The following is a 24755-nucleotide window of genomic DNA, read 5'->3' as shown; positions in this document are numbered from 1 at the left end:
ACAGCATTTTACTCGTTCACAAAGAAACCTTTTATCTTCACGTTTGAATCAAACTAAATCCTAATTGCACAAGAAAAACAAAAATTAAAACATCACTTCAATCCATCACATAGAAACATCTTTATCATTAATTTTTATCAACATATTATTCAAAATGCATTTATCACAAATGTAAACTAATCAATTGTTTCTCTTCACCGTCCTCTCTAGTCCCCACTGCCCTTTCTACTCAATGTATGGTTTTACGTTTGACACATGGTGTAGCCCTTTTGATTTCTTCGATCGAAGAGTTTCAACTTCTATGGCGTTTTCATGGGGAATCTTCCTTATCCGATACGGGCCGTTAAAGAGATTAAAAAATTTCTTGCAGGCACGTGACCGTTTGTTAGCTTGTGTGATCTGATAAGAACTTTTTGTCCTACATAAAATAGTTTTTCTCACGTTTTTCTTATACGCCTTGACTCTGGCTTCTGCTGCACGCTTGATGTTGCGTAAAGCTAAGTCAACAATTGCGTTCCGGCGTAGTCTCGGCTCTAGTGGCCAAGGCACCACCTCTTTGATTTTGCTCGGGGGCTCCTTGTTTTTTAGCACAGTGATTGGCGGAAGCTTTGTTGACGTATTAGGCAACTCATTAATTATGTTCTGAAATCCTTTTAGGTGTATGTCCCACGATCGGTGATCACGACTGCAGTATAACCTACATAATTTTCCTAATTCACGCATAATACGCTCACTGGGGTTCGAGCTGGGGTGAAAGAGAGATATATATATAGGTTTAATTCTTCTTCTTCGAAGCATCCGCTGCCAGTATTGCGATCTAAATTGTGGTCCATTATCCGAGATAACCCTTTTCACGCTCCCAACTTCATGCAGAAACTGCTTTGCAAATGCAGTTGCCACTGCCCTTCCTGTGGCTCGCTTCAACGGAGTCAGACACACAAACTTGGAGGTTAGCTCCACCGCTACGAAAACATATGCAAAACCTGCTTTAGATCGTATTAGTGGCCCAAATAGATCCACGGCCGCGAGGTCACAAAGTTTGCTTGGTATTATCGGGTGCAATGATGCAGCATAAGTCACTGTGGCCGCCTTTGCTCGCTGACAAGATCCGCACTCTCTAAGTACACCACGAATACGCCGTAGCATGTTATTAAAATAGCATGTCTCTTTCAGTTTTTCACAACATTTCTGTGCTCCGAAGTGACCATAACTCAAGTGTATGTACCATATAATTTTGTTTACGAGTTCCTCCGGAATCACCAACACCCATCTGGAGTCGTCCGGGGCTCGTTTCTTGAATAGTATTCTATTGCGCACTAAGTAGTACTGGCGTATTCCTACATTCTCCTTGTCCTCCCACTTCGTCTTTATATCTTTCAATACTGCGTCCTTATCCTGTTCGTCCGCTATACTCCCTAAAGAGGTGGTAACAAAATTCTCGAACGCTACATTCTGTAAGTATAGGATGCTAAAATTATTTTCACCCAGTTCCCTTTCTTCTGTGTGAACCAAACCTATAGGAATGCGCGATAGAGCGTCAGCAATTACATTTTTTTGTCCAGGAATGTATTCTACAGTGAAGTTATATTCCTGTAGGTATAGTGCCCAGCGTCCTAGTCTCCCATGCGTGATTTTTGTGCTCATAAGAAATTGGAGTGCACGATGGTCAGTGTACACCTTGGTGGTCCTCCCAAATAAAAAATACCTAAATTTTGAGAATGCCCAAACTATCGCGAGTGCTTCGAGTTCCGTCACAGAATAATTTTTTTCACATCGAGAGAGCACCCTGCTCCCAAACGAGATTGTTTTCCAAGTTGTAATATCATCATTTCCTTCCGTTTGAAACAGTACCGCACCTAATCCTGACAAGGAACTGTCCGTCATTAAACAGAATTCTTGTGTCAGGTCGGGATGCACGAGGATGGGAGCCTCTACCAATGCCTTTTTCAATTTATAAAATTCATCCTGTGCCTCTTGATCCCAGACCCACAAAGCATTCTTCCCTGTTAGTCCACATAGACGGGGTGTACCAAGTACACTAAAATTTATAAATCGCTTATAAAAGTTACACAGGCCTAAGAATGCGCGCAACTGTTTTTTATTTGTCGGCATTGCACACTCCGCTATCGCCGCAATTTTCTCCGGGTCAGGTTGTATTCCATTTGCTGAGACAATATGGCCTAAGAATTTTATGTTCTCTCGTCCGAACTGTGACTTATCTAAGTTGACTGTTACACCTGCCTTCTCAAAAACATCCAGTACTCTGTTCAGAACGTCATTATGGTCCTCCCACGACTTTTCCGCAATTAATATGTCATCCACGTAAATTGTCACTCGCTGTTTCAAATCATCAGGTAAAATGCTATTTAATCCCCTTATAAAAGCAGCTGATGAGACATTTAGTCCGAACGGGAGGCGCCGGACTTGGAAACAATTTCCGTAACACAGGAACGCAGTATATAATCTGCAAGATGGGTGTAGCACGATTTGCCAAAAACTCGAACGGAGGTCGATAGATGATAGTACCTTTACCCCGTGGAAACGTTGTAAGATTTCCTCAAGGCTCTCAGGCCTGTCCGTTTCTGGCATAATAATTGTGTTTATCTGTCTCGAGTCTAGCACCAAACAAACCGAGTTGTCGCGTTTTGGCACGACAAGCAAGGGTGAGTTGTACGAGCTTACTGCCCGCTCAATTATTCTTTGTTCTAACATCTTGTTTATTTCCTTCTCCACCTGGGCTTTATATGCCACGGGAATAGGGTATGGTCTAACAGAAAACTTCTGATGTTCACGTACCCTGAATTGGTAAGTAAAACCCTTAATCGCCCCGGGAGTCTCAGAAAATATCCGTTCATGATTCCTAAGTAGGCAATACAATTTCTCCTTTTCCCTGTCCGTGGTTCTGACACCCGCGATGCTCTTTCTCAGTGCATCAGCAAAAGCAACATCTTTTCCCTGCTCACCAGACGTAGAGCACGACTCACTTACGTAGTTCACGAGTAGCTCCAGTCTGGGTTGCGACTCGGTTTGAGTTTGAAATTTTTGGCAACTAATTTCTGATTCGGCACGTAATATGCATTCATCAAATACTAAATTAATTGGCTGATCCCCAACATGAACTGTCATTACTCCTCCACCCATGTCAATTACTGCATGGTGGGCATTCATGAAGTCATTTCCTAAAATCATTGCTACATTCAGCATTGGGAGCACAAAGAAATTGTACTCAAACTCTCTTCCCTGGCAGGTAAAATTAAGCCGAGTCTGCCTTCGGATTTCTATGCTCTTACCGTAGATTGCGCCCTTCACCTTTATTCCTCGCACTTGAAAAACGGGCCAAGTCCCAGTCCCTTCGCATTTTTGAAATGCTGCCTCGCTCACTATCGAGAAAGGGCTTCCAGTGTCAATGACACACTTAAAACATATTTCGTTTACTGCAACCGTCACGACTGGATTTATGCCAGAAATTTTAGCACTCGTAGTTTCTTGCAACAAATCCTCTCTAATATCTTCCCTCTCTATATACCGTATGCAGTCCTTTGCCATGTCGCTCATTTGTTCCGATTGGGCGCCTTCTGCGCTGATCGTTTGTCATTGCCGGTTTTGTTCATTTCCATTTGCTGGATTATGTCTAGGGTTAGCCGGCCGAATTTCAACATCATGAGGTGCTCCTCCTACAGTCCTATTCCCACCGTGTTCACCGTGATATCGATTCTGGTTGCCGTAACTGTTGCGTTCACGATTCTGTCCACGTCCTCGATCATTTCCGCTGTTCCACCTGTGTTCGCGACTGTTACCCCAGTTTCTATACGGCCTGTCCCGATTATTGTTCCGTTCGCGTCGCGACCACCAGTCACGCCGTTGATTAATACTACGGCCACGACTGCGATCGCGCTGCTGTGCCCCGTAATAACTTTGTGCCTGATTAGGCGGGCATTCTGCTGTATTGTATTCCAACTCTTGGAGAAGTGTTTTAAACGTTTCCACGTCCTCTTTGCATCGTCCCGCAAGAATGACGTGCCGCAAGTGCATCGGCAATTTGGTGATGCATATCCTAATTAGTTCCGCAGGCCCGTATGGGTCGTATAAAAATTGATTTGCCTGCAGCATGTGGTCGAATAGGCGTGCAGGGCTGCCGAAACCAGACTGGTTCAAATTTGGCAGCATAATTATGCCATGTTTGACCCTATCTTGTGCCGCTTCCGACCAATAGGCGGACAGAAAGGGTTGTCGAAACTCCCGAGTGGAGTTGCAGTGACGCGCTGCCGACCTCATGCGAATCGCCGGTTCGCCTTCCAAATAGCCACACATATATTCTATCTTATGTGAACTTGCCCAGTCGGGGGGAAGACAAAACTCAAATTGCTCGAGCCATGCACGTGGATGTATTCCTTTTTGCGAATTTCGGAATATCTCAAACTTTCTTACCGTAAGGAAATGTTTGAAATCAAATCCCCGCATTTCCTCCTGGCGAGGCCCTTGAATGTTTCTGTTTCTCTCATGTCTGCCCCTTAAATTACATTCTTCCCTGTCGTCAAAATCTCCCTCGTGGCCGGAGTCCCTCTCTGCACTGTTCGTACGGCTATTTTTAGTGCTATTGGCGAGTTCGGAATCACACGCCATGCGGTTTTCCAGATGCGCCACGCGTTCTTGTAATTCGCCTGTTACAGCTCTGTTTTGCCTGTTCACTTCGAACTGTCCCTTCTGAAATCTCAGAAGCGAACGCACTTCTTCGGTCTCTGCGGCCGCTACCGGTGTAGTATTGTTCTCGCTTTCCGTCAGCTTCATCGTGCCTACAGTGTCCGCTAATGCCGCAATCTTATCATCAATTTGTCTCTTGTCCTCCGCCCCAGTCCGCTTCAATTGTTCTATTTGCTGTTCCAACGCGTGGATCGCTAAACTGTTGTCCGCTATTGTGTAGCTAACGGACGTGGGACAATGCGTTTCCGCCTCTTGGACCCTCGAGAGTACCTGCTGGTGTTCCCTTTGGCATTCTTCCCTCAGCTCTTGGAAATTCCTAAGTAGCCGTTCTTCGCTTTCTTTAGATTCGGTATCGCCCCTCCGCTTGCTCTGTTCTAAAGCTTGCAGACGATCATCGATTTGTTCAAATGTACGGCCTAATTCTTTCATAATATCACTTTTTATCTCACTTGCCAGATTGTTTATTCTTTGTGAGATATCATCGGGCACTCTCTGCATCGACTTGTCGACTTTATTTGTCTGCTGGATTAGTTTTTCGTCTATTTGTTCGCCTAGCTCTCGGATCGATTTTTCAGATTTATGCGTCATTTGTTCGCCTAGCTCGCGGATCGATTTTTCGGATGATTCTTTTTGTTCTCGGAACGATTTTTCTGATGATTCTTTTCGTTCTCGGAACGATTTTTCAAATGATTCTTTATTTTGTTGCAATAAGGCTTTCATGAGTTCTGCCAAATCAATTTGGTTAGTTGGAGGCAAATTAATTTGTGGCTCTGATGTGAGCCCGTTCGTCCTGTCTTGCATTTCGTCTGAAGTATTCCCCATTGCATTTTCGGAACCGCCCGACGCGTTAACATTCGAAATCAAATTATCCCCTTGGTCCATGTTGCTTAGGTTGTCGGACCGCTTACTTTTAGTTTGGTTACGTGTCTGCATTAGTGCAATTTATAACCGGTATGCGACACAATAATCAAAATAAATGTGTCTCACAAAAATTACGACAGTCACACGAAAGATACCCAACCTAGTACGCACTTTTTCACACGCAAAACAAATTTTTATCTTAGATCGAAACAGTGGAATTTACAAGCGAGAATAAAAAAAACACACAGACATATAAAACACACAAATATAAAAAACACAACAAGACAAACAAGGCAACGCCGATCAACAACGCCGTGAATCTTTTGAAAGTCTGCTCGAAAACAACACAGAAGTTGTTTGAGAGCTGTAGGGAAAAAAAATTAAGATTATAACACGCTCGCAATCTAACGTTTCAGAGATTCCAGAGTCTAGCGGAATCACACAACAGGGTCGCCATGTGTAATGTTGTTACATTAATTTGGTATGCTGAGATCGGTGCTAATTGACAATGAAAATGGGTTAAAAGCCGTGATCTGTCTGGGGACGTTAACCGTTGATTACTGGGCAACTGTTTCATCAGATATTTAGTCTAGGTTTACCAAGCAGACTAACATTAATGATAATCTTTTAATAGTCATACAAAACCGGTAATATATATATATAAAAAGGAGAATTTAAATAAAAAGAAAGAAATCAGTTTATATTTGGAAATTTATTTTAAGATTGTTCATTGAGATTTCAGTATATTATACGTGAGTTATAACGGAGCTGGTGCCTTATTTACGATTGAAAAAATGTGAGATTGTAATCTTACGGAACACATAAAATATGGAGCCAAGACTGGGAGATGCATACAACACTACATTCATAAAATAACACACGAAGAACATTGAAACATAAGCAAGAAGAAATTAACCACAACCAACAGATTCAGTTTTTACCCAAAGAAATTACGTTCATACCACAATCCTGTCCGTCATGTAATTACCACACACTGGTATACTAAATTCATATTAACTCTTTGTGAAATCTTCGCAAAAAGAATAGCTGAGGGCTACTTTGATGATTACACCACATGCTTCACGTGGTCAACTTGGTTTACACAAAGCGTACAACTCCACAATAATTTTGATAATTAAAATAAATTAGATCGAAAAGCAATTGACAAAAGAAAAACCTTGAACTGGTTACTAACGTCTTACTATTAACCTGATGGGTCAAACAGTTATATAAGCACGTGGTAGTGGTCTCGCAAAGTACACCCCACGTGGGCTGAACATAAAGAAAAGTTGCTATATTGAAAATATAGTCAAGACGAGACGTTATAATCACACAAGCATTCGCATTTAAGATTGATCTTAGTTAGAGTTACTGATCAACACGTAGTTCCACTTTACTCACAAAGTAGTAACAAAGCAACTACCGGAAAATAATCTGAACTTCACACGAGAACTACACTCCTGGAAATTGAAATAAGAACACCGTGAATTCATTGTCCCAGGAAGGGGAAACTTTATTGACACATTCCTGGGGTCAGATACATCACATGATCACAACTGACAGAACCACAGGCACATAGACACACGCAACAGAGCATGCACAATGTCGGCACTAGTACAGTGTACATCCACCTTTCGCAGCAATGCAGGCTGCTATTCTCCCATGGAGACGATCGTAGAGATGCTGGATGTAGTCCTGCGGAACGGCTTGCCATGCCATTTCCACCTTGCGCCTCAGTTGGACCAGCGCTCGTGCTGGACGTGCAGACCGCGTGAGACGACGCTTCATCCAGTCCCAAACATGCTCAATGGGGGACAGATCCGGAGATCTTGCTGGCCAGGGTAGTTGACTTACACCTTCTAGAGCACGTTGGGTGGCACGGGATACATGCGGACGTGCATTGTCCTGTTGGAACAGCAAGTTCCCTTGCCGGTCTAGGAATGGTAGAACGATGGGTTCGATGACGGTTTGGATGTACCGTGCACTATTCAGTGTCCCCTCGACGATCACCAGTGGTGTACGGCCAGTGTAGGACATCGCTCCCCACACCATGATGCCGGGTGTTGGCCCTGTGTGCCTCGGTCGTATGCAGTCCTGATTGTGGCGCTCACCTGCACGGCGCCAAACACGCATACGACCATCATTGGCACCAAGGCAGAAGCGACTCTCATCGCTGAAGACGACACGTCTCCATTCGTCCCTCCATTCACGCCTGTCGCGACACCACTGGAGGCGGGCTGCACGATGTTGGGGCGTGAGCGGAAGACGGCCTAACGGTGTGCGGGACCGTAGCCCAGCTTCATGGAGACGGTTGCGAATGGTCCTCGCCGATACCCCAGGAGCAACAGTGTCCCTAATTTGCTGGGAAGTGGCGGTGCGGTCCCCTACGGCACTGCGTAGGATCCTAAGGTCTTGGCGTGCATCCGTGCGTCGCTGCGGTCCGGTCCCAGGTCGACGGGCACGTGCACCTTCCGCCGACCACTGGCGACAACATCGATGTACTGTGGAGACCTCACGCCCCACGTGTTGAGCAATTCGGCGGTACGTCCACCCGGCCTCCCGCATGCCCACTATACGCCCTCGCTCAAAGTCCGTCAACTGCACATACGGTTCACGTCCACGCTGTCGCGGCATGCTACCAGTGTTAAAGACTGCGATGGAGCTCCGTATGCCACGGCAAACTGGCTGACACTGACGGCGGCGGTGCACAAATGCTGCGCAGCTAGCGCCATTCGACGGCCAACACCGCGGTTCCTGGTGTGTCCGCTGTGCCGTGCGTGTGATCATTGCTTGTACAGCCCTCTCGCAGTGTCCGGAGCAAGTATGGTGGGTCTGACACACCGGTGTCAATGTGTTCTTTTTCCATTTCCAGGAGTGTATATTGCGCTGCAATTTAAGATAACATTGGATATTTTAGACCTAAACCCGAAATAAAAGCGATTAAATTTTCAGTTAGGCTGAACTTAAGAAATCCATTGTCCTACGGACTTAACAGACACGCGCTTAGCCGGAGATCTTACCACTTCAGACGCTCGCCACGGCCACCCTGCAACTGCCTACTGCCGAGCGTGCTTCCTGAGGGTGGCTCACAAAGACAAACGGAAGTGGCCAGAGGGGCAGCTTCCTATACCAACATGACAACGGACGGACAGAACCATACTAAGGATAGAAACCTCTCTGCTTTAAGGAAGCGTAGCTACCTGTTCCGACGTTGGTCCTACTGTTCTCTAGCAGACAGCCTTGTCTGCTACCCTCAAGCATGCAACTACAAACACATTTGATCATTCATCCTCTCACACAGAAGGGAAGGGGGATGACAGTATCTTATCATATACAGTATATAACAGAAAGCGGATGTAGGTTCCGTATGAGACTGTGTGACATGAATTACATATAAACTGTGTTTTAAAGTGTAGTAGTGTGACAGATCGTTCTTGTTTACGTGTAAAAGTAACACGTTCCACTACTCAGTCTCCTCCCAGATAGTCAGAAACGCCACAGTAAATTTAGAAGATGAATTTATTCCATAAATGACAACAGATTTAAGAAATCAAACATGAAAGGAATCCAACAGAGACCTTTCAATATGGACACGCATGTTACGAGCTAGAAACATTTCTCCGATCTATATATCCAGCACCATGCTTCTTCGAACCCTTGTGAACGATTAATGAAAGAAATTGGTAAACTGTGTAGAATATACTGCCACAAAAGACATATTGATTGGGACACACACATATTCTCATTCCAGGATGTAATTAATTCCATTCCAAATGAATCCACTATGCTATCTCCGTCTGTTATACTGAAAAATGTAGAACCACCTAACGAAATTACAGAATTAGTTAACTTTCCTACATCTCGTCGATTACGACACCACGAAATAATCGACATTGCGCTGAACAACATTAAACGTGCCGCAGAGCGCCGGAGAAGACAGCAAAAACAGGTTTGTACACGCCGTGACTTTCACATTGGACAGAAAATATTAGTACGTACACACTATTTATCCAACAAAGGAAAAGGTAGGTGCAGTAAATTTGTACTTCTATACGCAGGTCCATATCGGATTCGCAGCATTCCTCACCCCAATGTTGTACACGTCGAAACTTTGAGAACCAGAAAATCCAAAGGCAGTCACCATTGGTCAAACATCAAACATTTTATTGAATGAAGACACTTTATGATTTAACATGCTATAATGCCATTTTGCTAGTTTTATGATCATTTATGCAATTATATTCACATGACTAATTACCAATGATTATCGTATTTTTTCTTGGCAAGTGCCCGGCAAGGTAAGGTTAGCAGGTCGCTTTTCTTGTCGTTACACATCAGATCGAGCATATTTTTCCAGATGAATTTACACATTTTATGACCACTTATGCAGTTATATTTATGTGACTACTTATTGATGATTATCGTATTTTTTCTTGGCAAGTGCCCGGCAAGGTAAGGTTAGCAGGTCGCTCTTCTTGTCGTTACATATCAGACTGTGCACATTTTTTTCCAGAGAAACTTACGTATCTTATGAATAATTATGCAATGCTATCTAGTGACATATTAATTTTATTAAATTTTCTCTCCATTAAAGTCTTTAATTCTCGCCTCTATTAACTACACAACATACAAGCTGAACACAACGAACGTCACATTTTTTGTCTTTCTTAGTTATATACGAATGTTTCATGTTTTGTTTGTATGCACTATGAAATAGTTAAGATATAGCAAACACCAGTTGACTTTGACTTTTTGCCTTATGATATCTCAACATCGTGACTACTTTACTGTTACATTGTGTTACACTGAGTACATTTTTGCCTCTGAATACTATATAAGTTTTTCACATATTACGTTTTCTGTCATGTTATGCTGTATGCTTAATTATGTTACCATAAACCAATCATTATTTAGTGAGTATATGATTTAAATGCAAGACATTAATCTCTGGTCATCAATTTCAAAAAGAAATGATGCGTGAAAGAAATAAATTAAACAGAAATGGGAATTTCACCTTCGGAATGATCGAAAGAAGATGCAAACCTCGAAGGAAGAGTAAATGGATCAGAATTAACAAGCATTAACAAGAATATACTATACACATCGTAGAATAGCAGTCTTAACTATTTTTTTCTTTCAGAATACGAGGCGATTGATGCAGGCTGTCAGACAGAACTACACATCTTAGTTTTAGTGATGGAATATACTAGAGATAAGGGATAGTTGTATAATGAGTAATGAAGTGATTTTTTGCAGATGATAATGAATGCTGATGAATAATGATGAAGAATATGCTACTATCGATAATGAAGTTTTTCTTTACAGGTGATGATAATAATGGAGCTATGATAATATAGATAATGAAGTGATGGATAATGATGTTTTTTCTTTACAGATGAGGATAATGTGGAAGTTATGTATTCATGCTATGTAGTTATTTAAGTATTTGTTGCAGTTCGCTTTGACAGCAGGTGTTATATTGCATAGTATAATGACTGAAGGTTTTGGAAACGACAGCTATGGAACACATTTTTATACACATTTCACTACCTGTTAATTCGAAGTTCACTACTTTTCAGCATAAAATGCGTTTCTTCTTTCAGCTTAATAATCCATTTTTTTATATATTTTTGCAGGAGAAATTATTTATGAAATTAATGTGCTATAAGCAGTTGTTCATTAAATCTATGTCATTTATGAATGTGATTACATATACTCTATTTGTTTCATAACCTTGCTACAGCTGACTCATGACGAATGACGTTACACATTTTCATTTACAGGAACAACCCAGAAGCATTTTTTTTTCTTCTTGCTTTCCCCTATAATTACCCAAAGCAATGCATTGCTAACAAAAAAATGTATTACCAGTCCCAAATAATGATACCAGTTTAAGAGGGTTCTGAGTAATACTGATTAGCTCTGAATAGTATGTCACTTGAATACTGTATTGGGATGACCAATGCTTAATAATGCTTTGTAACTGAATAATGAATGCTACTGATTACTGTATTGAGATGACCAATGATTAATTAATAATGCTTTGTAACTGGGAAATGAATGCTACTGATTACTGTATTGAGATGACCAATGATTAATTAATAATGCATTGTAACTGGGAAATGAATGCTACAGATTACTGTATTGAGATGACCAATGATTAATTAATAATGCTTTGTAACTGGGAAATGAATGCTACTGATTACTGTATTGGGATGACCAATGATTAATTATCAACATTATTCTGTAATACTATGTTATTGACTACCTCCTGTTTTAAGTAATGACTTCTGGTGATTTGTAATTGGGCAACGAATTTCAATGTCCTCTGTAAAACTAATGACTTCTGATGATTTGTAATTAGGCAACGAATTTCAATGTTCTCTGTAAAACGAATGACTTCTATGATTTGTAATTAGGGAATGAATGCCAATGTTCTCTGTAAAATGTTCTCTGTAAAACGAGTGACTTCTGATGATTTGTAATTAGGCAACGAATTGCAATGTTCTCTGTAAAACGAATGACTACTGATGATTTGTAACTAGGCTATGAATGCCAATGTTCTCTGTAAAACAATTTATGAACATTTTTCTGTAATACTACATACATGGTACAGAAATGTTCAATGACTGGGCTATGAATGCCGCAAATTACTAATGTAATTCCCAATGAAGACTAGTATGTGACTTAATGTCCTTCACCTTCTGACCTAACTACCATGAATTACTGCAGTATCCATTTGTCCTGTATATCATCTTGATCATGGAGCACTATATTTGGTTTTTGCACTAATTCTACGTTGGTGTGCCTTGTAAGAGCGTGGTGTTGACACGAAATGCTGTCCACCACCGTGAGCGATGGAGACGTTATTATGGTCCCACTGTTTGGTGTACCTGATGTACTGCCAAAATGGTAACATGGAATATTACTACGACATTTCAGTGTCTTGGCTACGCTGATAAACACTTCTGGGAAAAGAACTTCAGATTGTCTCACTTGGTGTTGTACTTCTGTGGAAAGATATGGACTTTCAGTGCAGCTGCGTGCAACCTAAAGTGCTACAACCATGATGCAATCCTTCCCTTTCCTATCCTAATTCTTGTAACATAGTGAAAATCATTTTTTTTTTTTTGCTAACATCATTTGTATTCATGTCCTATACATTTTTTTTCGATTTGCAGATATACTCTGAATTACAGTGCGTGTGCACTTTTGTCATTTTCTAACATGATTTCTACTTATTGTATATACATTTTGTGATTTGCTGATATATTCTGAACTACAGTACATGTGCACTTATGTCACTTGTCAACATAATTTTTTTGCCATTACGTTTATTTGTTGTGAAAATGCTAAAGAGTTTTTCAGTGCGTGTGCACTTTTGTCATTTTTCTAACATGATTTCTACTCATTGTATGTGCATTTTGATTTGCTGATACGTTCTGAACTACAGTGCATGTGCACTTATGTCATTTGTTAATATGTTTTGTACTCACATTTTGTTATTGCCTAATATGTTTTGTACTCGGTGCGTGTGCACCACATTTAATTCATGTTCTACATCTGAATATTCTGTGATTGTAAAAGTTAATTAGTTAAGAAAAAATTTGTTGCTCATGGCAAGTCCAAATGACTCACCATCGCTGCCAAATTTTTGCCCCCCCCCCCCCCAGTGGAGGGCTATGAAACGCGTACGTCTCATATGTACCAGCGATGGCGAGGCATGACAGAATCTCTGACCAGAGAGTTGTTTATCGTTGCTAGTCTGCGCTTGACCGCGCGAGAGTGCAGTTGCGAGTTGTACTCAGTCGGAAGTAGTGTGAGAGGAGTCGGCGGGCGTCGACATGGGTCTCTGGTCACGGTTCGGGACGAGGTATATTGTTAAATAAGGTAATGAAGCAGCATTGCGCACATCTGATAATGTAATGTATGTTAATTGTAATTAATTTGTTCAAGAATTGCCCCAACAATAATTTTGTTTTCAAAGCAATCGTTTTTAAGAAAAGAATCATTCCAATTGAAACAATATTTCCTATGCTTTTCCTCCCAGAATCAATTTATCAGATTAATTATTGCACCGGGCCTAAGGTCAGCGCAGCTGCCCTTATAAAATTTATCAGTTTTATCTTAACGATAATTTTGTGGGGACTTAACATTTTTGCACATTTATATTATCATTGTCTTTTATTACTGTGGGAAGCTAACATTTGGCACTATTTGCAATTCTATTCAATTCTTTTCATTTTCATATTTTCACGGGGAGGTTACAAACGTGATGCCAATTCTGGGCGGTACATTCGGCATGTTGTTGAGCGTATCTGTACTGCGCTGCATGGTGTCGTGGTAGCAAAGATGGACCTCGCCATGGACGTCGGGAATGAAGTTGCGCATCGTGCAGCCTATTACGCACAGGTTGAGTCGCAACACGACGTCCTGTGGCTGCACGAAAAGCATTATTCAACATGGTTGCGTTGCTGTCAGGGTTCATCCAAGCCATAATCCTTAGGCAGCGTTCATCCACTGCAGTAGTAGCCTTTGGCCGGCCTGAGTGAGGCATGTCGTCGTCAGTTCCTGTCTCTCTGTATCTCCCCCATGTCCGAACACCATCGCTCTGGTTTACTCCGAGACTCCTGGACGCTTCCCTTGGTGAGAGCCCATGGTGCCACCAAGTAAAAATGCGGACGCGATCGAACCGCAGTATTGACCGTCTAGGCATGGTTAAAGTATACACAATACGAGCCGTATACCCCCTTCCTGGTGGAATGACTGGAACTGATCGGCTGTCGGACCCCCTCCGTCTAATTGGCGCTGCTCATGGGTGATTGTTTACATCTTTGGGCGGGTTTAGTGACATTTCTGAACAGTCAAAGGGACTGTGTCTGTGGTACAATATCGTCTGTCTTCAGGAGTTCTGGGAACAGGGGTGATGCAAACCTTTTTTTGATGTTTGTATATATTAGGTTATACACTTGTACTTAAAGTCATTACCACTGTGTGAAACAATTGTGGTATCTTACAGTCGTTATGTCGCAGTCGACAGGTTTCATGCTAGGTGTTTACGTCTTTCGGTGAGTGGCCGAATTTGGGCAGCCCAATATTGTGCGTTACGCTGTTCTGCAACCGACAGGGACTGCTTAGTGTTCTTATACCAAGCACAGTAATCGAAGTGAAACATTGTACTTGTTGTATCCCACCGTGTCCCTTTCAACATTTTGTTGGGCGATTAAGCACTATAAATCATGACATTAGCACATTTATGCGACTTTTTGAGTATTATTTACGAAGACTGTTGGTAAATGATAAGTGTGGTGGCTACGTGTTATATGTTATGTGCATGTTTCAGTAGCTTTTAGCCTAATCTGTGCCTTCTTGAACTTCACTTCACTTGAGGATGTACTTGCAGAACTAAAGAGGTTTTGGTTTACAAATGCACCTAAAGTAACAACTCTAGTGGTTTTCATACGATCCACGTTATGCTTGTAATTGTTAGTTACGATTTCAGGCTCTGCCAGATTGTTGACAATAATCCTGCGTAAGAGACGAAAGGTAATATGAATCTTTTGATTCCAATATATCATATTATTCCGCAATCTTTTGGATACAAAATCCCAGTTAGCAACATAATCTCCATTAAAAGCGACGGCCTTACGCCACCTTATTTGGGAGAGGGGAGCGGGGGGGGGGGGGGGGGGGGGGCTGTATGGCCGCATGGTGCCACTCTAGTGGCCGACGTCGAAGCCAATGTCTTTCTGCATCGTAACCTTCCCATCATCCGACGTACTGCTTCCCACGGAGCGCATCCTTCATTGGGCCAAACGAGTGGAAGGTGGAAGGTGCGAGGCCTGATATGTAGAGTAGATGAGGAAGAACAATCCAGTCAGGTTTTCTGAGGTCCACTTGGGTGAGCAGACTTGAGTGGGGTTCGTGTTGTCGTGAAGGTGTTTGACTGTGGCCCGTTGATCACCTCGAGTGAAAGTGTCCGCACATTCCAACACTGCAGGGGTCGCAGCTGCGTGTGGCCGGCATACACGCGGAAAATCGGCCATGTTTGCGCGTCCTCGTTGCGATGATGACAAACGTTTCGCGCAACGGCTCATCCTGCTTTAGTTCGGTGCCAGATTTCCGTAGATATTCTGCAAGCGCCTATGAATATCTGTGACGTTATGGTTTTCCGTCAAACGAAACTCAGTGGCAACTCTCTACTTGAAACGCACCTCCCCTACAGACGCCACTTTGAAGGCTATGTATATTGCCGCCATCAATCGGAACTTCATGAAACTACAGGATCTGACGTGGGAATATTCCGCGATGGTCCAAACAAATCCCGCATTTCTCAACCAAAGTTAGCCCAGAAAAAAATGTGTTATATGAATGCCTGATGTCTGTTCTTTCTGACATGTCCGAAAGGCACCACGCATTCCTAGAATTGATTCTTCTTGATGGGCAATGGATCCACGTCCTTCAGTGCGGATACACAAGAATCTCCGACATCCTGCCGGAATCTCAGAGCAGCTAGCTAGCATGGAGGAAATGGACTGGGACTGCAGATACATTATGTGATCAAAAGCATCCGGACACCTGGCTGAAAATGACTTACAAGTTCGTGGAGCCCTCCATCGGTAATGCTGGATTCAGTATGGTGTTGGCCCATCCTTAGCCTTGATGACAGCTTCCACTCTTGCAGGCATACGTTCAATAAGGCGCTGGAAAGTTTCTTGGGGAATGGTAGCCCATTCTTCACGGAGTGCTGCACTGAGGAGAGCCATCGACGTCGGTCGGTGAGACCTGGCACGAAGTCGGCGTTCCAAAACATCTCAAAGGTGTTCTATAGGATTCAGGTCAAAACTCTGTGCAGGCCAGTCCATTATAGAGTGTTATTGTCGTTTAAACTCTCCGCCACTGGTCGTGCATTACGAACAGGTGCTCGATCATGTTGAAAGATGGAATCGCCATACCCGAATTGCTCTTCAACAGTGGGAAGCAAGAAGGTGCGTAAAACATCAACGTAGGCCTGTGCTGTGATAGTGCCAAGCAAGTCAATAGGAGGTGCAAGCCCCCTCCATGAAAAACACGACCACATCATAACACCACCGCCTCCGAACTTTACTGTTGGCACAACATATGCTGGCATGCCGAGCGTTCTAAGGCGCTGCAGTCATGGACTGTGCGGCTGTGTGTGTTTTTCCTTAGGATAATTTAGGTTAAGTAGTGTGTAAGCTTAAGTCCCGTAAGATTTCACACACACATACGCTGGCAGATGACGGTCTCCCTGCCATCGGATCGCCACATTGTGTACCGTGATTCGTCACTCCACACAACGTTTTTCCACTGTTCAGTCGACCAGCGTTTACGCTTTTTACACCAAGCGAGGCGTCGTTAGGCATTTACCGGCGTTATGTGTGGCTTATGAGCAGCCGCTCAACCATGAAATCCAAGTTTTCTCACCTGCCGCCTAACTGTCATAGTACTTGCAGTGGACCCTGATGCAGTTTGGAATTCCTGCGTGATGGTCTGGATAGATGTCTGCCTATTACACATTATGATCCTCTTCAACCGTCGGCAGTCTCTGTCAGTCAACAGATGAGATCGGACCGTACGCTTAAATACTGTACGTGTTCCTTCAATTTACCACTTCACTATCTCACAGGAAACAGTGGACCTAGGGATGTTTAGGAGTGTGGAAATCCCGCATACAGAAGTACGACACAAGTGACACCCGATCACCTGACCACGTTTGAAGTTTCTGAGAGTTCCGCAGAGCGCCCCATTCTGCTCTCTCACGATGTATAGTGACAGCTGAGGTCGCTGACATGGGGTACCTGGCAGTAGGTGGCAGCACAATGCTCCTAATATGAAAGACGTATGTTTTTGGGGGTGTCCGGATACTTTTGATCACATAGTGTAGGTGGCGCTCGATGACAGTGTGGGTCGGCCGTGAGGTGTGCCGAGATCGTCCGCGTAACTGCGATAACACCATGTCCCGGATGGCACAGTGATTAACAAACCTGCCTATTAAGCAGGACATCGTTGTCCCGCACACATTTTCACTGGTCGCCGCTGATTCCGCTTGTAGTCATTCCCTTTCCTTTCCTTTCTCTCCCCTTCACCTTTTACATATAGAAATGTGTTGCATTACATATTGAACGCACCTCTTACATGCTTCTATGGAATAAAATTTTCTTCAATGACGAATTACCCTATAATACTAAAACAACCATTGAACTAAAATAGAAAAATTATATCAACTTCTATACATTTTCATCTCCAAAATGTGATATTATGCATAATGTCAAAGTTAGAGATTATACGTTTATGAAAATAGATAACACGTTGAAACGGAACTTGTTGTCCCAGTCCATATTTATTCTATATTTTTGCTCAATAAATTCCTTACAGGAGAATTATGGCGAAAATGTTTTTACTCTGCAGAAATAAATCTGTGGGTAACAAGCAGGAGAGAATGGATCAAGCGGTGTTTACTTACTTATTCATTGATTTTTATTTCGTGAGTGCCACGTTTCCCTGTATCCCTTCCCTTGTTCAACCTGGGCTGTATGAATGAAATATTATGTGAAGTAGCAGAAAGTTTTGCTCAGAGGTCGTAGATTGCATCAGTAGAGTGGTTTTGTGGTAGGATAGTACCAACCCCATAAACATGAACAACTTTGGCAAAGATAGTGTGCAAGTCGGGTCAGAGAGGTTGCGAAGGCACGAGTATTGGCTCTGTCAGGTTGGCGAACCATCCCCTCCACCACCCTTTGAATAAACAACGGTCAGGAGAGGTGACCGCAGGTCCACTTGTTCCTGGATAGCGGCGCTGGACAGACGTGGAGACGCAGCTCTCGATTCTGATAATGTTAACAAAGGTATCAGAATATCTCAAAACTGCTCGTTAATAAAGTCCAGATGTTGAAATCAGGTGTGAGATAACCACCAAACCCCCATAAGGGAGTTTGTTTTCATAATTTATTCAAATTTCATTAAGAACTTTGCGTTTGTGCCTCGGTCACGCCATGCACCATGGGCCTTAAGCGCATGGTCGTATTATTGCTCTGTGCTCAACGGAAGTTCACTCGTTTAAGGTATTTTAATGGTTCAAATGGCTCTGAGCACTATGCGATTTAACTTCTGAGGTCATCAGTCGCCTACAACTTAGAACTACTTAAACCTAACCAACCTAAGGACATCACACACATCCATGCCCGAGGCAGGATTCGAACCTGCGACCATAGTGGTCTCTCGGTTCCAGACTGTAGCGCCTAGAACCGCACGGCCACTCCGGCCAGCGGTATTTTAATTTGGTCTTTCTTTTACAGTAATATTTTGGAGGAATTTTATTTATTTTTCATATGTTTTCTTTGTGTACTTGCTTTCCCACCACGTGGTCGGCTGGAGCAACCGACACATTGGTAAAGTGCAGTTTCGGTCTGAAAATGTATAGTAGACGAGTGAATAACCATACGGTAGTGGGTGAGTGTAAGACAGGGAAGGAATAATCTTGTGTATCCGCATTTTTTTGCATTTCTGTTGGCTACCGCTACTTGGCCAAGTGTGTGGAGTAGTATTGATCTGATAGTTAATGATTCTTGTGGCCCCCATAGCTATTTGACTCGCCCACAATGAAGTGCGTTACGTAGAATACACGGTTTAATCTCTTGTATCTAGCAAAGTTCAGATTTTAATGCCCATTGACGGAATAAAGACTCGAAAAATTTTCACGCCACATTATAGTAAATGTTCTTTCCCCCCCCCCCCCCCCCCCCCCCAGCTCAGTAACGTGGTGTTGTTTCTAAAAGCAAGATTAAACCAAAATTGACAGTCATAGTTAAGTGCACCACTTGCTACCCTAACTTCAGTGTACGTTTGAAATATTTAGGCAAATACTCTTCCCCCTGACTGAGTTCGCTTGTAGTGTCTTTGCTGAACTTCTTTCTGCGTGACCTACAGTAATTGATTGTAATAAGCGTGGGTTTAGGTACAACTGTGTGCCTGCATAAAATTACATTAAAGCCAGGTCTGCGGTCCCCTCTCCCTTTCCATAATTACGTGGCGTAAATAAATCAAATTAACTAGAGAGACGATGATGTATATTCCAACAGACATACGGCTAGTTATTGAAATGCCATCGGTATTGAAAAAATATCAATTAACCTATGCCCTCGACTGATTATTTCCCCCCTTCATCATAACGAATAGGTGAAAGTCTGTATCACAGTTGAATGATGGGTCATGAAAGTAAATAAAGGCTCTATGCTCCCTATTAATCCCTGCATGGGTGCCTTCTGTAGTGGTTCTAAAATACTGCGTTATCCGTTGCGTTCAATTTTTTACCAGTTGGTTAAATCCTCCCGCTAGAAATTATTAATACCCAGCAATAAATCGCAAGGGCCTGTAATTTAGTGGATCACACGAATTTGTTAAACCGTTACTATAGCTTGCAGGAGCTGTAGGACATGATAAGCGACAGTAATGCTCCTACCAGGTCGTTTTAACATTAACTGCACCACCCGCTAATATGATTGTTACGTTGCAACGTAACTTCCAGTACTGGTTCTTAACAGTACAAAGACGTAAGAATGTAGAATATTCTTTTTCTTTTTGCGATTTACCCCGATTCATTATTCTGAATGGTTTGACAAGCCCTGTGCAGTACTTAATTGGATGTATAAATTCGCTGACAATCCAGTGACGTTCTTCATGTCGGGCTGTTGCCACGGCCTGTCAGTAGTTTTACATCTACATCTACATCCATACTCCCCAACCCACCTGTCGGTGTGTGGCGGAGGGTACTTTGAGTACCTCGATCGGTTCTCCCTTCTATTCCAGTCTCTTATTGTTCGTGGAAAGAAAGATTGTCGGTATGCCTCTGTGTGGGCTCTAATTTCTCTGATTTTATCCTCATGGTCTCTTCGCGAGATATACGTAGGAGGGAGCAATATACTGCTTGACTCCTCGGTGAAGGTATGTTCTCGAAACTTCAACAAATGCCCATACCGAGCTACTGAGCGTCTCTCTTGCAAGGTCTTCCACTGGTGTTTATCTATCATCTCCGTAACGCTTTCGCGATTACTAAATGATCCCGTAAGGAAGCGCGCTGCTCTCCGTTGGATCTTCTCTATCTCTTCTATCAACCCTCTCTGGTACGGATCCCACACTGCTGACCAGTATTCAAGCAATGAGCGAACAAGCGTACTGTAACCTACTTCCTTTGTTTTCGGACTGCGTTTCCTTAGGATTCTTCCAATGAATCTCAGTCTGGCATATGCTTTACCGACGATCAACTTTATATGATCATTCCATTATAAATCAATCCTAATGCCTACTCCCAGATAATTTATGGAATTAACTGCTTCCAGTTGCTGACCTGCTATATTGTAGCCAAATGATAAGGGATCTTTATTTCTATGTATTCGGAGCACATTACACTTGTCTACATTGAGATTCAATTGCCATTCCCTGCACAATGCTTCAATTCGTTGCAGATCTTCCTGAATTTCAGTACAATTTTCCATTGTTACAACCTCTCGATATACTACAGCATCATCCGCAAAAAGCGTCAGTGAACTTCCGATGTTATCCACAAGGTCATTTATATGTATAATGTTAATAGCAACGGTCCTACGACACTCCCATGCAGCACACCAGAAATCACTCTACTTCGGAAGACTTCTCTCCATTGAGAATGACATGCTGTGTTGTGCTATCTAGGAACTCTTCAATCCAATCACACAATTGGTGTGATAATCCATATGATCTTACTTTGTTCATTAAACGACTTTGGGGAACTGTATCAAACGCCTTGAGAAAGTCAAGAAACACGGCATCTACCTGGGAACCCGTGACTATGGCCCTCTGAGTCTCGTGGACGAATAGCGCGAGCTGGGTTTCACACGATCGTCTTTTTCGAAACTCATGCTGATTCCTACAGAGTAGATTTCTAGTCTCCAGCAAAGTCATTATACTCGAACATAAAACGTGTTCCAAAATTCTACAACTGATCAACGTTAGAGATATAGGTCTATAGTTCCGCAAATCTGTTCGACGTCCCTTCTTGAAAACGGGGATAACCTGTGCCCTTTTCCAATCCTTTGGAACGCTACGCTCTTCTAGAGACCTACGGTACAATGCTGTAAGAAGGGGGGCAAGTTCCTTCGCGTGCTCTGTGTAAAATCGAACTGGTATCCCATCTGGTCCAGTGGCCTTTCCTCTTTTGAACGATTTTAATTGTTTTTCTATCCCTCTGTCATCTATTTCGATATCTACCATTTTGTCATCTGTGCGACAATCTAGAGAAGGGACTACAGTGCAGTCTTCCTCTGTGAAACAGATTTGGAAAAAGACATTTAGTATTTCGGCCTTTATTCCGTCATCCTCTGTTTCAGTACCATTTTGTTCCCAGAGTGTCTGGACATTTTGTTTTGATCCACCTATCGCTTTGACACAAGACCAAAATTTCTTAGGATTTTCTGCCAAGTCAGTAAATAGAACTTTACTTTCGAATTCATTGAACGCCTCTCGCATAGCGCTCCTCACACTACATTTCGCTTCGTTAATTTTTGTTTGTCTGCAAGGCTTTGGCTATGTTTGTGTTTGCTGTGAAGTTGCTTCCGTAACAGTTTTCTAATTGGGTTGTTGTGCCACGGTGGCTCTTTTCCATTTCTTACAATCTTGTTTGGCACATAGTCATCTAATGCATATTGTACGATGGTTTTGAACTTTGTCCACTGATCCTCAGCACTATCTGTACTTGAGACAAAACTTTTGTGTTGAGCTGTCAAGTACTCTGAAATCTGCTTTTTGTCACTTTTGTTAAACAGAAAAATTTTCCTACCTTTTTTAATATTTCTATTTGGGACTGATATCATCGATGCTGTAACCGCTTTATGATCGCTGATTGTCTGTTCTGCGTTAACTATTTCAAGTAGTTCGGGTCTGTTTGTCACCAGAAGGTGTAATATGTTATCGCCACGAGTCGGTATCTTCTGTAAGACACGGTGTGTGGCCTAGGGTGTGCTGCACTAGCGGACCGAGGAAAGCATTACTTCCTCACACGACAGTTCACCTGCTCTGGAGCACACCGCTTACTTGGCATTCCTACTACGAGTTTATTACTGGTGTGCCAGCTTGGGAGAGGGTTCCCCTTAAGCGGGCGCAAATCGGCGGTGGTGTCGCTGGCGACGCGGGAGGCGAGATCGGCGCTTCGTACATGCGGGGTGGTCCAGCGGCATTCATTAGGCACGACGCGATCTACGGTGCCAGGTCACCTAACCAGCCCCCGCCTCACTCCACCCTTCTGCACCACTTCTGCTCGAAGCACCCCTCGCCAGCAGCCGCTTTAATTAAATTTACGGAATTCCGAACGCAATCTGTAAGCAGCCCCGGCACCGGTAACAGTGGCGCTTCCTCCGCCTGCTAACCGTTAAATAATTGAAGTGCCCGCCCAGTCGTTTTTTCCCCCTCCTTATGCGACTACTTCTCTTACCAGCTCCGCTCGTCCCACGATCTACCTCACTCGCTCTTCTTCACTCCTTCCACCCAACTCCTTATTCCGGATACTGTTTTCTCGTTCTCTTTGTCTCCCCGCGCGCTTTCCCTCACACACCTCGTGCGTGCTCTGAATTACGTATAAACAGTGGTGGGGAGGGGGTGAGAGTAGGGAGGAGGGGTGTAAAAGCGCTGGGAAGCGTCGTGCCGCCGCCTTTTTTTGTCCGGCTGCGGCTTTTGAAAAATTCAGACCGCCGCTGTTATTTGACCAGCGCCACTGTAGCTGCTGTTACGGTGATATTATTCCGCTGACGAATTTACGGTCCTCTCGGGCACGTGTTGCAACAGCGCTGCGCCACTTGAGCCGGTGCCTGGCCGGCTCTCGCGTCTGCGTTGGCTCCTCTGCCACAACCGCTGGCTGGTAATTTGGGAGACGTGGTGGGGTGACTGGCCTCCGTCATGGTGAGGAGTGCTCTCCGAATACCTTGACAGCGATATCTCCACAAGACTCTGTATCTCCACTGCGGAGAGCTCTCAGTTGGAGAAAGGCGCTACACCGTGTACCTCATCAAAGGTAAAAAAAATCGTAAATCAATTGCCAGAACAGGAAACTCCCGATTATTTACACGACTGCGGACCCGACACTGCGTGGAATATCCGAAGAACACGGATAATACAAAATACAAATGTTTTACTTGTAAATTATAGATCGCAGAAATCAGTCGTTCTTTTTAAATTTTATTATGCAGATCTAGATTTCGGCTAGAAGCTAGCCATTCTCAATGCTAAGAATACAAGAAGTACATAGTCAGATGATGTCATAAAAAGTTACTAATATGGTTTGTATATTACATAGCACTATTATTTTCGCTCAAAGTATGTAAGTCCCTGTTGATCGGCCTTCACCCACAGTTCATTGAATACTACTGTTTCCAGAGGCAGGCTGTATGGAGAACACATCGGTTGGTTATATGATCTACGTATACAAAATTCAAGGTAAGTAAAGTACTTCAAATTTGCATGAGAATTACATAAAATGAAACATTAGTAAAATACTTTACATTGTAGTTTGACTTATTTCATGTTTGCCGGCACGAAATAAAATTTCCACGTTCACTCCTTGTGAGTCCGTTATTATTATTAAAACATCTGAATTACGTCAGATGGGTACAACTTTTTAAATTTTTTATAAATTTATAAGACACTGAAAGGTGGCTACACTGAGTCACAGCGCCAGAGATTGCGCCAAAGATTATTATTCCGCCGCCTCCACTGGGGCAGTAGTAGTTCAGAGGATGCCGAGAGAAGTCGTTCTGTTGGGGGAGAGAGTAGACGATCTGAGTGTTGACTGAAGTGCGGTTCTAGGCGCTACAGTCTGGAGCCGAGCGACCGCTACGGTCGCAGGTTCGAATCCTGCCTCGGGGGTGGATGTGTGTGATGTCCTTAGGTTAGTTAGGTTTAATTAATTCTGAGTTCTAGGCGACTGATGACCTCAGAAGTTAAGTCGCATAGTGCTCAGAGCCATTTGAAACATTTATTTTGTTGACTGAAATGCTGTACCGTTTGGTTGGTGTAATGTATAGATGGAAGAAGATACAACTGTCAGAATATATTTGAGAAAGGAGATGGGCTTTTGATTTATGATGCTCGTGTAATGGAATATTTTCGTCAATATACAATGAGGTAAAAAGATATTACAGTTTTCTTTA

This window comes from Schistocerca americana, chromosome 6 (assembly GCF_021461395.2).
Source record: "Schistocerca americana isolate TAMUIC-IGC-003095 chromosome 6, iqSchAmer2.1, whole genome shotgun sequence".
Taxonomy (NCBI): domain Eukaryota; kingdom Metazoa; phylum Arthropoda; class Insecta; order Orthoptera; family Acrididae; genus Schistocerca; species Schistocerca americana.
Note: the sequence above shows the minus strand (reverse complement) of the source record.